At 43.1% G+C, this 12799-nt stretch overlaps 1 protein-coding gene across 1 annotated transcript in view; it reads right to left on the minus strand.

The window, feature by feature from the left end:
* The window catches only part of CYB561 (cytochrome b561), a 126142-nt gene that overhangs the window by 43072 nt on the left and 70271 nt on the right, over nt 1-12799 (minus strand). The window contains exon 3 of the mRNA XM_066586210.1: nt 11162-11293. The gene's annotated coding sequence lies outside the window, so the exon portion shown is untranslated. The remainder of the gene's footprint in view (nt 1-11161; nt 11294-12799) is intronic.

Below are 12799 nucleotides of genomic sequence, written 5' to 3' on the forward strand. Positions count from 1 at the left end.
CTCTGCTATATGATAAAATGTCACCTGCTGCTTAAATGCTGCTGTGATGGAGAAGCCGCCTACTCTTGGCGCTCCTTCTACATTAGTGCACATATCCCCGACAGGCACTTCCTCCGTCAACTTCCAGTGGCTTCAAAGAATATTCTTTCACAAATGCAATCTGTCATGCGCACGATTATAGGAATATTCATGCGCCTATACGAACTCAAGTTCCTATAGAACCCTGCATATGGCATGACTATAAAATGTCTATACATAGAGAATAGAGATGAGCGAACGTGCTCGGCCACGCCCCTTTTTCGCCCGAATACCGCGATTTTTGAGTACTTCCGTACTCGGGCAAAAAAATTCGGGGGTCGCCGTGGCGGCGCGGGGGGTTGCAGCGGGGAGTGGGGGGGAGAGGGGGAGAGGGAGAGAGAGAGGGCTCTCCCCTGTTCCCCGCTGCTACCCCCCACGCCGCCACGCCTCTCCCCGCCCCCCGGCGCACCCGAGTACTTTTCACCCGAGTAGTGAAGTACTCGAAAATCGCGGTGCTCGATTGCGAAATCGCCCTTACCGAGTACGTTCGCTCATCTCTAATAGAGAAGTATAATATGCGATGCATTCTAACATCAATTGTATAAAAATCAAATAATTTTACACTATAAAAATAGGAAATGGAAATAATCTGTTCGGAATTTATAAATATCTGACAAAACAAATAGCTCCAAGGGGATCTCCGGCACAAGCAGCCATCTGAAGAGATAAAAAACATATAAGAAATAATAGACACATAAAGCTCCATGAAATCCAAAAGGACATATAATGTATAAAGTACAGATCAATATAGAAATACATGCGCAATGCATAATGATTGCACACATTTATCTCTTTGTTTAAAACTTGACAAAACACAATAAAAGCATCAGCACCGAGGAGAGACGACCCTTCAAGAGCGAGAGATATCTTAAGAATTATGGGGACTAAAGTCCAAATTTAAACCTCTGGGGTATATAGCATATCCACAGTAGATATCATTGCATCTCTCTTTTTCTGGAGCAGCTTTTCCTGGTCTCCCCCATCTACGTAGAGGTAGTGCATGGTCATGGAGTTAGCTAATAGAGGAGCCTGCTTCTATAAAGTGTTTGGAGACGAGTAGTTCTAAATTCCGCCTATGAATAGTACCCTTATGTTTGTTAATCTGCTCCTATATCTTCATAGTTGTTTCTCCAATATAGATCATACTACATGAGCACAAGATTTAATCCACACTAACATTATAAATCCGAAAGGAACTCTGTCTGTCTGTTACCTTTTCACAGCTATACCGCTGAAGCGATTTTGATGAAATTTGACAGGGAGATAGCTGGCATGCTGAGGAAGGACATCGGCTACGTTTTATGCCGGAAATGTATAGAGTTCTCTAGGGAGCGCGACAAGACAGATTTATTTGGTGATACGCAGGCGCACCTTCGCTCCAGCGCCAGTGCCGCGCTAGGCGGGGTGAAAGGGGTACATATCATAAACTAGGCCTACACAATTGGAAATCCCCTGAGAGCAAACATTGTTGCCACACATATGTGATTATTAGGCTAGCAGGGATACTCAGTGTTGCCTGGGATTAAAACTTGAACAACAGACGCATTAACATGGATTCAGATTTTAAAGAAAATCCGTGTTACCCATAGCAACCATTAAAAGTTGGCATTCCGGTCCTATTAATGCGTACTCTTGATGCGCCAAAACTGTGCAACAGCACATGATTAGAGATTACACACCTGGGGCGAAATATTGTAAGGGCCATTATTCTGACTGTAATAGCAAAAAGAGAAAGTGTTTTAATTCCACGCATTCCGATAATACCAACAGATTTGCCTTTTTAACTCAGAAGGCTGCAATTCCCTCTAAAAATAGCATTTGTGATGATGATCAATAACGCTGAAGGGCAAACACTTAAGGTAGCAGGTGTACATTTAGAAAAAAACATGTTTTTCTCATGGGCAGCTGTATGTGGCGGCTCACATGTATACATCCCAGAAAACCTTTATATCCTAGCAAAAGATGACAAAAATGTACAGAACTGCGCTGACAGCAGACTGCAGTTACATTCTTTTCGCTATTTCAATTTTTTATGTATATACAGAAAAACACTGACAAGATAAAAAATACAAATTCTATGCAGACGAAGTCGTGGGTAACAAGCAAGTCTTATATATTTAGGGCTCTTTCACATGACAGTATATACTCTGGGCTATGTAAAAAAAAATGCATTCTATCAGATGGCCGGCGTATATACTGTCGTGTGAAAAAAAAATCACCTCTGACGAGATTACTACAATTGGAACAATTAAAACAAGAAAAATTCCTCAAAGGCCTAAAATGTGTCTGAGACAAACTCCTCAAAAGGCCAATATCTGCTTTAACTCATTTATCTTGTGGATTCAAATCTCATTATAGGCCATCAAAGGCAGATAATGACATTCAGCAATCTGGGGGCAACCTCTAATTGTCTCCATTAATATTACCAATATCCTTGCTAAATTCTGAAAGGAATCCTAGACAGAATATTAACACATCCCAAAGCAACATTAGACCAACCATGGACAATCTTGTGATTGTGTCTCAGCAGTAATCTAGAGGGGTAACCCATCTGCATAAACTTTTTACATGTTTCAATGATTGTAACATCAACCGTACCTGCATCTGAACAATACGATTAACTCTTACAAGTTGTCTCCATGGAAGAGTGTCAATCATATGGTCTGGATGGTAACGGTCATATCACAAAATACTGTTTATCTGTTGGTTTTACATAGAGATCTGTTTTCCAACTACCTGATCAACGTATACATGATACATTGGATTTTCTTGAGAAACTGAAACAAATTGATTAGCCAACTGAGTGTCTATTAGTATGGTTTGATGTTGTATGACTGTATGTATTTAGCCGTATAGCAGGGAGGCTCTCTCAATGCTTCCTATTCAGTAGATCAAAGCCACATAGACAACAGCTTTTAGATGTGCTCAATTTCCTTTATCCTCTTCAGTAGTCTTATAAATACATTGTAATGGTAATTGCTCACGGTGTGCAAGGAATTACAGATGGAACATCAAGTCACTAGACTCAGGAGCTGCATGTCAATACCAAAGACGAAAGGTGGAGTAGCATCCTCACATGCCAATATGACATGGGACCAGCTATAGTTTGGGGGGGGGGGGGGGGTACCATTTTGGAGTACATACAAGTTTTTGATTCTGTGTTATTGCATTTGGAAGGTGTTCTTTTTAGTGTTCAATGTCCAGAATAAGTAATGCAATAATTGTATTGTATGGTTTATTATAGGAATGGTGATATCAATTAGGTGGATTTTGTCCCAGTAAGGGACTTGAACTTGCGATCTTCTGAACTTTCATATAATATACTGCAGTAATTTTGTATTGCAGTATACTGTACACTGACAATCATGGAAAACCTGGAGGCTACTGCTAGGTCTCTGGCTGCTATAGCACCCCCTCCTCTACCAAATCGTAGTTTGCAAACCTGCAAAAAATTCTGCACCAAAATCCGCACAGCTAAGGTGCAGATTTAATGCAAAATTAAATCTGCAATTCTACATCAAAATCTGCATTTAGCCCTGTGGATTTTGGATTCTTGCAGCAGCAAATTTTGCAGCACCCTGCAAATTCTTATTCTCCATCCAGTGTACGTTGAGACTTGCTTTTCTTCTAAAGTGTCAGAAGATTGTGCACAACTGTACTGGTCTCTACTTCAAAGATGCACAATTGACCCTTCAAGAGAAGCATTTACCCCCACATTTATTCATGTATTTGCATATATATATATATATATATATATATATATATATATATATATTTGTGTCTCGATCATGGCTAAATATGATAGGATATTTAACTTTCTAACAAGAGCGCATAATGTTGGCAATCGCTGTTCTAAACACTGTAATATATAGCACCGGTTAATTTCAAGGGTTACCACTAGATGTCGATAGAGCAATGCAGTAAAAGCAGCTGAGCCACCAATGACCGATCAGCTGCGCCAGCCAGAAACATTGTGGACATATAGTATTCTAAGGAAATACAGGGCAGAGGGAAAAAAGATTAAAAAATGGTAAGCAGATGAAAAGGTCTCGCACATCTTAAAGAATAAGTCAAATATATCATCTGATAATTCAAGTAGCTTGTAACAGTCACAGAGGTGAGATCTCTGAGACAGCTGAGGGCTGATGGAGCTTAATAGCATATTTTCTAAATGTCACTATGTGGTTTCCTTTTCCTATAATAAAGGCCAGATCTACCTACAGCCAATTATTCTGCTCCAAAGCATCTAATAAAAAGATTGATGTAACTTTGCACATTCTCTTGATTACAAATCTCCAACCTTCTTGTGTATACAGCTTTTTTCCCCAATATTGTATTAACATACATCTATTTACCAAACTTTGGAGTTTTATATAAAGCTGATCTAGCACAACAGTCTGCCTGGCACATTCCTGCATTTTTAATGACTGTACTCCCACTTCCTTACAGCAGGGGGAGATGGTGTACCTGCTTTATGAACATTCACCTACAAACTTATTTGGGTGCTGTGAGCAAGTCCATGCTGACATGGCCTGCCAAGTAATCTAGTGCTGCAAGCAAATGATTGTTTAATGGCATGTGCACCCCTCAATGGCACCCTCTGATCCTTTCATCTATTCTCAGAGGCTCTTAGGCCAGGGTCAAATTCCGCATTTGGGAGCCCGCAGCGGAATGCGACCCTGTGCACAGCCAGTGTCCGTGGGTACCTGTCATTAATTCTCTTCATCTGTACTGCGGATGGTCTGCACAGCCTGCCGTCGGACATGCGCAGTACAATCTTTTTTCCACATTTTCTTTTTCAATTGCGGATGGGTCACGGGTTGGACAGCTTCCATGGACTTCAATGGAAGCTGTCCGTGCAGACACCACACAAAAATAGAACATGCTGCAATTTTTCCTCCAGTGCAGAAACTGCAATTGATTTCTGCTCGTGTGCAGGAAGAATCACTTTTCCATAGAAAGCTATGGAAGGTATTTGCTGCGAAACCCAGGGGCGGACGCCATCCCTGGATTCCTCCATGCAAATCTGGTTGTGTGCAGCTGGCCTTAAAGTGGTTATTCTCAGAGTTCTTTTTATACTAAAAGTCTTATTAGCATATAAAATACTTTTCCATCATTTTTTTTCTTATATGCACCCCCCTTGCTGCTGCTACTAATCACTGCTGCATTCTCTGGACAGAATCAGTGCCCTTCCCCTTCTGGCAGGTGACAATATAGTTCCTAATTTCCTTCCCTACAAAAGCAGACCTCTTAGCTATACTGTCATATACTGCAGAGGATGAAAACTATTTCTATTATAAGCAGCCCTGCAGGGAATAAGTACATAGTAAAGGCCGCTCTCACGGGCATATTGTCATTGTGCGTCACGCAAGCAATTTTCCCAAGCACGGAACGTGATACCAATTGCCATTGATTTTTATAGGGCCATTCACACCAGTGTTTTTTTCACGCACATATTACTCACGCAAAAAGAAGAAATTACAGCATGCACTATGTTGGCATGTATTATGCGTGCATATATTCCAAGATAGTGCATTGGGATTGGTGGCACGCAGCAAGTGGGCATGTCATTGCATACTTGTGTGCTGGCGAGCAAGAGATTCGCACACAATAAATTTACGTGTTGCACAGTGGCGCTTGTGGTCCTGTGAGCTTGGCCTTCCATTCACAGGCTTGAATTCATCCTGATTTTGCCCCCCCCATGCAGCTGCACTTTGTTACAATGTATCAAAAGGACGTCTACATATGTTTCATCAACTACAGCAAGGCTTTTGATTCTGTCGAACATGACAAGCTTTGGAAGTGTCTGAAGCAAATGGGCGTCCCAAAACATATTGAACAGCTTATAGGGTCGCTTTATAACAACCAAGAAGCAACAGTCAGGACAGCTTATGGAAACACCGATTGGTATGGAATCGAGAAAGACGTACGGCAAGGCTGCATTCTATCACCAGTCCTTCCCAATCTGTATGCAGAAACTGAATCAAAATCGGTAGCAGAAATGTCAACCACCTCTGATATGCAGATGACACCACCCTGCATGCGGAAAGTGAAAGGGACCTGGAATACCTTATCCAATGAGTGCAAAAGGAAAGCGAACGCATGGGACTGTACCTCAACAGCAAGAGAACGAGAGTCATGACCGCCGTAGGCAGCGGTACAGTGAACATGAAAATTACCAACGGAGAAGTCAGTTCGAGATTTCATCTTCCTTGGATCCAAAATCAATTGCAATGGGCAACCTGGACCCGAGATCAAGAGGCGGATTACTACACTTGGCAGGAATGCAATACAAGGAATGGAAAAGATCTGGAAAAGCAAGGATATTAGCATCGCAACAAAATCCAGACTGGTCGATGCAATCGTCTTTCCCATAACGGCGTATGGTTGTGAAAGTTGGACGTGCAGGGAAACACACAGAAGGAAAATGGATGCGTTTGAGCTCTGGTGCTGGAGGAGAACGCTACGGATACCTTGGACCGCCATGACAACCAACAAAGTCATGTTAGATCGCGGCAAACCGAAAATATCACTAGAGGGCAAAATCATCAAACAGCGGCTCTCTTTTTTTGGCCACGTGATGCGCGCTAATCACTGGAAACAGGACTGATTCTCGGCAAGGTCAGTGGGAAGAGAAGATCAGGTCGACAAAGAACAAGATGGCTGGATACAATCAGGGCCACCACCAACATGTCAATCACCGAACTGAAAGAAGCCGTGAAAGACAGGAATGCATGGAGAACATTGATCCATGGAGTGACCGAGGGTCGGATGTGACTGAACGGATAATCATCATCATGACCGTAGGGAACGGTCTGCAGTCCAGGATAGGAGAGCTTTGTAGTGCTGCTGGGTTTAGCTCACATACATTACCTACACTGATACTGTTACATATCTGCTGTGAGCAGGACTGAATCAGGATTGGTTGTCCACCTCTAAGACTACTTTCACATGGGCGTGAATCTCGTGAGATGCACAAAACTCGTGTAAACATGAACTCCATTCTTTCGAATGGAGTCGTGTATATGAGCGATGCTGCAAGGGAAAATATCGCGGCATTTTTTTTCATTTTCCTTGGAACGCATCACCCATTGATTTCAATTGGACCTTAAATACATTGCATGGCTCTTGCAGGCTGTTCGATGTGCATGCGAGGTTTCCTAATGGGAAACACTTCTGATCCGCTATCGCTTGTGAGAGGATCAGAGTTTCACAGAAGTGGCAGAAGAACACCTCGCATCTGTGTGAAACCAGCCTAAATTTCAAGAATAACGGCATTGGCAGCGATTTTGGAAGTGGAATTGAAACTTGGAAATGTTTAAGCCAGTTAGTCCTCCGGCACACTAGCATGTTTGGAGCCATGTGCTATCCGTGTTAATTCACAGGCAGCACATTATAGCCTATGGAACTATGTAGATTAACGTTTTTCACATAGACTGACGGTCCATGTGAAAAAAATGATCACATGTCCTATTCCTGCCCAACAAGACATAGGACAGGCTGTGTCCAAGGAGATCAGACAAGTGTCCGTATGTCGTCCGATGCAAGTTGTGCCTGAGGCTCGGGTGCAGCTTGCATAGATGGGAAGATGATATACTCAGACCTCTAACCAACCATAAGACCCTGACATTAAGTATTCCCCACCTTGATCTTCGTCATGTTCCTCACACCATCCCTGAACAGTTTTTCTGTAGTACGGCAGGACACATTATCCTTCTGAAGGAGGGCACTGTCATTACGGAATACCGCTGGCATGATGGCATGTACTTTATCTATACAATAGTTACGTATGTGGTACAAGTCACATCCATGTGAAGGGCGAGACCTAAGGTTTCCCAGCAGAACATAGCCCTGAGCTGGGGTATAAGTATAGGGGGTGCAGAGGGTGCGGTCGCACATGGGCCCAGGAGCCCTACGGGGCCCATAAAGTCTCTCTTTCTCGACTGAGCTTAATATGTAAGTTGTGGAGTACAAAAGTCTGCTGTAGTGCAACCTAATATAGGAGGGGGGTCCCCAAAATAAAGTAATCTCAAGAAAAAACTTGGGGAGACGAGACAGACACAAAAAGGGGCAGATGTGGTAGAGGGGGAGAGATAATGGGCAAATCCACAAAAAAACAGCGGATGGGAACAGTGTAGCCTGCCACCCTCCAGAACATGAGAACAAACAGACCGGACTACAAATTAAATAGGGGGAATGGAAGAGATGTTACTAGACTAATGACTAATATATATTGGGAGAATCCGAGTTTGGACTGAGGGGCTCCATACTCCATAGTGAGGGAGCATTGATACCAGGATGCCAAGGTTCTCTCAAAAGGCTCCTCACGATCTGTGCCATCTCTTCTCCTGGTAAGCGATGCACATATGCCTGGCCGTCCACATAATCTAAAGGAAGATGTGATCCATCAGACAAGGCCACCTTCTTCCATTGCTCCATGGTCCAGCTGTGATGTTTATGTGCACATTGTAAGTGCTTTCAGTAGTGGACAGGGGTCATCGTGGGTATTCTGACCAGTCTGTGATCTGACAGCTGTTACTGTAACTAAAAGAAAAAAGGCACGGCACCTCATAATGCAGTAATCCCCATCATATAGAAAAAGCAGTGCAACAATGTGCTAACTTTAAGTGGTTGTTCTACTGCAGACACAACACTGGTCAGAGCAGTCAACTGCAGATCCTTCTAATGCCAAGTAAGTACTTCTATGAGAAAAGCTGGAAGAGTAGGGATCACTACTGGCATACAGAACACGGGTCCACTTGAGACTTTACAGATAATGCCTAGCAACAGCGCACTGGTTTCCTCACCTTGTATATGTGATGAAGATGCCAGTCTGGCATTCAAACCTATTATCATTAAAGTCCTATTTTCACTGGTTCTGTGCTCTGCAGCGATCCCTACTCTTCCCACTATTGTTCTGGAAGTACTGCTTTATCATAGCCAGCAATAACTTTTTAGTAATTTTGTACTAATTTGTAACTCTTCTGTGGGATTGGACAGATGAGCAGTCTTCATTCCCCATGCACATCAATGACCCTTGGTCGTCCAGCACCCGGTTGCCGTTGGACCACGTTTGGTAGGCACTAATCGCTGCACATAGGGAACACCCCATAACATTTGCCATTTTGGAGATGCTCTAACCCAGTCATCTACAAATCACAATTTTGCTCTTGTCACAGTCACTCAAATTCTTACATTTTTACTACTTTCAACGTCAACTTCAAGAACTGATTGGTCTTTTCCTGCCCAATGTATTCCCCCTGATAGGTCCCATTGCAATAAGCTGATCTTATTTCCTTCACCTGTCAGTGGTTTTACAGCCGATAGCTGTAGGCTTTAGTAATTAAGCTACTTGCACACGGGCGATTGCAAAATTATGTCCAAGATTCTCGGGTGCAACTTGCATCAGACAGCACTCGGACACTGACACTGTGTGTTGTCTGATGTACGGAACCCCGCACATCGGCATGTGCTATTCATTTTAGAAAATCAGACAAGAGTAGGACAGGCTGCGATTTATTTTTATTTTTATTTTTTTTTACTTGGACTATTCGTCCGAGTAAATAAAAAGGCCATGTCCAAATAAATGGGTGTGATTTCCGTCTAATTTTCAGACCAATGTTTTAGTCCAAAAAGCAAATGGAAATAAAGCCAGTGTGTATGTACTCCAAGGGTGGATTTGACTTATTTTGACTAATCATACTATCATACAAAAATAGTTTAGGGTGGTTTTGCCTCTGCATTGGGGATTTCGCTTTCCTGCTCTGTTAGGGGAGCCGAAAAGGGGAATCCCCACCGCCGAACCGACCCCATTGACTATAATAGGGTCCACCTGCTTTCCACCCAGCTGCTTAGCTTTTGGATGGCAGAAAAAGCGCAGCACACGGGCCCCTCTGCACACGGGTGGATTTGAATTGCGCAATCCGCAATCAGCACCCATATTGACGATCCGCTGTTAAATTTCCCCATAGGAAAGCATGAGCATCCGCAGTTCCGCGCACACATGTGGATTTGAATTGCGGAATCCGCAAGCATAAAATAAATCACAGCATGCTCCATTTTAGCGTGGATTCTGCGCAGACAGGCTCCATTGGAAATGTCTGACCTACAACGCATCTGCAATTAAATTGTGGATTTGTAGGGGGATCCTTCACAGGTTGCTTGAAGATCAGGCAGGGAGATGGGTGAAGGCACTATTGGGCTTGCGTTTTTTTTTTCCATGCGGATGGCTCACTGTACATTCGTGTAGATCTGTGCGGAAAAACTCTCAAAACCGCGATTGTCCACAAGCATTTTAAATTCATTTCCACGATGAATCACAGGCCTTCTGCGGTGAAAATCCACACGCGAAAATCCGTTTATCGCCGCTTTGGTTTAATCTCTGTCTTAAAAGTCACAAATCATAACACACTATATTTCTGCAAAAAAGTGCAACTTTTCTCAGCACTCACCAATTTTTGTTGTGCAAAAGTGGGTGTGGTCACCAAGCGTGAGACTGAAAATTAGGTAAATTGTGTCGTATGAGCCGGAGCAAATTTCATTTTCTGACTCTTGGATAGTCACAAATATAAGATGCATAACATTGCCTGTTCTTGTTTCCAACACATTGAGGTCAACAACTGCCTAATATATCCAACTGCAGGCGCCATGGTCACTAGATAATCAATGTTATTCGCTACATTCGTCAGTGATTTTAGCGTGTCCGTACGAGTCGCGGCTAAACTGTGTTAAATGCATGTGGATTACAGCTGATTGCTGGGCTGCGACTTTACTTGCCGTGGTTTCAGGTTGCAGGTACAGGTGCAGCTCGGCGATTAGGGGCTATGCAGTTACCTTGACTTAGCTGTGAACTGTATGTGTGTATACAGTTAGAACATCTTGGCGTTTTTTGTGTAATTCTGTATAAAATCCTTCGGCATAATAACCAGAAGAGAAGGAACACATAAAAGCAGCAGATATTGTATTTTATAATACCAATGGCTGACAGGCATATTATATCTCACGGATGACTGTAAAGGCAAAATGTGACAAAACTAATTACACAAGAAATGCTTTTGCCATCTTTTACAATTGCGGTTTGTACCTTCTGGCACATCTGACACTCCTCATTGTGTCTGCTGTCCGTCGTGAGCGCTGCAGCAATGTCTTGCTCAGAAAGGTATAGAAAGCCATTCTTCATCTTGTCAATGAACACATTCAGCTTCATCTTGTGTAACTGAAAGGGAATGATTACAAGAAAAACCATTTAATAGGAGATTATCACAACAACAGGGATAAGACGGGAACTAATACTTGCTCAGGCTACGAAAGTGCTACAGACGTATCAGTACGGGATCTAACCTGAGAAGACCCGATGACTTGCTGCAAGTCCGTGGATGACGAGTAAAGACCCCTGCAGAGGAGGTTTCCAACCAGTGGCGGTCCGGCTGGGCTAAATAACCTTTCCGATACTCCGATTTATGGTGAGAAATAAGTATGCGCTATATAAATGATTACAATAAATAAATAGACCACTTTAGATCTGCTTGGACCGCCATCCAACACAGGAGTCCGGTCCTGCCGCTCCAATCCCAAAGTTGATACGACAGTCACATGCTGTTCATGACAAAATCACTTTTGAAAGCTGTGATTGGCTGAGCAGTCACATGCACAATATACGGCATGTGACCGCCACATGCTATTTGGGAATTGGGCCTCCTAGGTCTGACGGGAGGAGGGGAGTATGGTGGCTTATTTCTTTATTTTACAATATTACCCCTAAAAAATTGTGTTCTTACTCCCAGAAACCCCCTTTAAAGGGAATCTGTCATTGGCTATGAGCAACATAAATTTGTCCCGGGACCAGAAGGAGGGAGTTATATTACCTGGTGTTCTCTTCTATGGGTGTACTGCTACTTATTCGCCTGTTCCTGGGGCGCCTCGGGGGTCTTCAAGCTGGCTGCGCTGCTTCTTAGAATATGCATTGCGCACTGAGCAGTGGTAATGAATTAGAAGTCTAAGGGCCATTTTACACAGAACGACTTGTCGGCTGCAGATGCCCAACAGGTTGTCCCAGCAATGATCATGCTTTTACACAGGAAGAATCATCACTATTGAACACAGGCGGAGTATGTCCAGGGATCATTCTGCCCTTCATTCACAGTAAACAGGCAGTCGTTCATAATTGAGCAACTGCCTGTTTAAATGGGCAGATCAGTCGTTCAGTTTTCTGCATGCATAAACTAACAGACAAATGAGAAGCGAACAAATTCTCATTCGGCGTTCAGTCGGGGCGTGCCTTTACACTGAATGATAATTAAGATTCCCACCGGATGCGGGAATCTGAACAATTTATCGGTCCGTGTAAAACGGCCTTAAAACATTATACGCTACTCTGATTGTCCACTACTGCTCACATGATTGGCACGGCCCAATCGGAAGGCAGCATGCAGTGTCTGAATACTGATGCACAGTTTGCTTTGAGTAGTAGCAGAAGTCCTTGGCCACCTGAAAGACCACATAGTATAGCTGTATAGCCCTAGTAGAGGGCACCAGGTAATATAAATCACACACACACATCTAAATTGGTGTAATCTTTAATCATAGCCATGTAATCCGTTTTTGGAAAAATCACCGCAGTTAAGAAGGATTGTCTGGAAGTAGGGGGAAAAAAAGTATTTTTGCTAGAAATAGTGCCATTGTATTCCATAGGCTTTCTCGTATTGTACAAAGTAAATGGGGC

The sequence above is a fragment of the Eleutherodactylus coqui genome, chromosome 13 (assembly GCF_035609145.1).
Source record: "Eleutherodactylus coqui strain aEleCoq1 chromosome 13, aEleCoq1.hap1, whole genome shotgun sequence".
NCBI classification, from domain to species: Eukaryota; Metazoa; Chordata; class Amphibia; order Anura; family Eleutherodactylidae; genus Eleutherodactylus; species Eleutherodactylus coqui.